The 1,740-nt window shown below is 42.2% G+C and overlaps 1 pseudogene; it reads left to right on the top strand.

The window, feature by feature from the left end:
- Positions 1-475: 475 nt before the first annotated feature.
- Positions 476-1,350, top strand: LOC150063828 (zinc finger protein 42-like; annotated as a pseudogene).
- The last annotated feature ends 390 nt before the right edge of the window (positions 1,351-1,740 follow it).

The following is a 1,740-nucleotide window of genomic DNA, read 5'->3' as shown; positions in this document are numbered from 1 at the left end:
AAGAATGAAATGGAACCATTGGTACATTTAATACAGTAATGAGATCCAAAGCTCAATAGAAGATTAGAGGGAATAAAAGACAGAACCAGTGAACTGGACAATGGAAAGACAGAAGTCATGCAGTCTCAGCAACAAGAAGAGGACAGACTACGAGCTACGAGCAGAGCTTCAGAGGCCGGTGTGACAACAGTGGATATTTAGCATTGATGCTGCTAGAGTCCTGGAACAAGAAAGAAAATGGGGGCCTACAAAAAGGTAATACAGGACCTCCTTATGTGGGAAAGGGGATGCGCTGAGTTTATAAGTTAAACAAATAAGTGCTGGGGCGCGTGGTGGAAAAATTGAAGGACCCTTAACTGTCGAAGGGCTTACAGTGGAGCAGGTGGTTAGTGGAGCTGACTTACCCAGATCAGATTCTTTTTAGCCTGCTGCAAACCTTCACGGAGGAAGCAGTGAGGACAATAAGGGTCAGCAGATGAACAGAAGAGCATCGTTAAGTGGCCCCAAAAGCCTGAGTGAAGAAACCCTCTACCCAAGGGAGGATGACCTAAGTCAAACCCTCCATGACAAAGATGGCATGCTATATGAGATTAGTCATATTATTGGAGATGATGATTTTTCAGACTGTTACATAGAGTGTGTCATAAGAGGTGAGATTTCTGAATCTCCCTTCCCACACGAGGAGTTACTGGACTCCTTTGCAGTCCTGCAAGAAGAAACAGAAAAGCACCTTTCTGGACAGATTCTTGAAGCTACTAGCTCCCTTCTTGAACATTCTTTGCCACACAACCCCAAAGGCACCCAACAAGAGCCTGCTCAACAGAGTTCCAAAAAGAATTCACTTCTTGGAGATTCTTAGGACAAAGCAAGCAAGAAAGCAAGCAAGAAGCAGCATGGAGGACGACGACCCAGGGTTGACTTGAATCCTCAACCAGTCATCAAGGAAACTAGAGAGAAGCGAAAAACTACTGAGTGTGGTCCTCTTAAGCTTTTAATTTGTCCTGAGAGGGGTTGCACAAAAACGGTGAGAGATAAATCTGCTCTGAAGAAGCATTCCCTGGTTCATCTTCCTCGACCGTTTGTGTGTTCTGAGTGAGGGCGGGCATTTGCAGAGAAGGCCAAGCGTAAGAGGCATAATCTGGTGCATAGTGAGAGAAGCCATTCCAGTGCACATTTGAAGGGTGTGGAAAACGCTTTTCGCTGGACTTCAATTTACGCACACACGTACGCATCCGCACTGGGGATAAACATTTTGAGTGTCCTGTTGATAGCTGCAGGAAAAAGTTTATTGAGAGCAGTAACATGAGATCTCACATGTTAACTCATAGCAAGAAGACAAAGAAGCACTGAAGAAACAGAAGATGAAAGTTGCCCTTATTAATAGAAGAGTAATTGGAGAAGAATTCACATCCCAGATAATTGCTTCTAGAAAGGGAATTTTTAAAAATTATCATTGAACGAAAAATGGGTTTTCTAACATTTTCCTACGTGTGTGTGTATGTGTGTATGTATATGCAGTAGTTCTGTATCCTCATTTCCTATTCTCTTTACTGCCCAAGTTCCCTAGAAAGCTATTTTTAAGTTTAGTACTTAAAACCTTGAAGGCATATTTTTGGTTTGATTAAGATGTTCCTATACTTTAGTATTCTTATTTTGGACCTGTGCTGGTTTTTAAATTCAGAGCCTAGATGCTGTACCTTAGTTGTTATTTTTGCTCAAAGCTAATGCTAATGCATTTGA

The sequence above is a fragment of the Megascapheus bottae genome, chromosome 5 (assembly GCF_031878675.1).
Source record: "Megascapheus bottae isolate mThoBot1 chromosome 5, mThoBot2.hap1, whole genome shotgun sequence".
Taxonomy (NCBI): Eukaryota; Metazoa; Chordata; class Mammalia; order Rodentia; family Geomyidae; genus Megascapheus; species Megascapheus bottae.
Note: the sequence above shows the minus strand (reverse complement) of the source record. Positions and strands in the feature narration are given on the sequence as shown.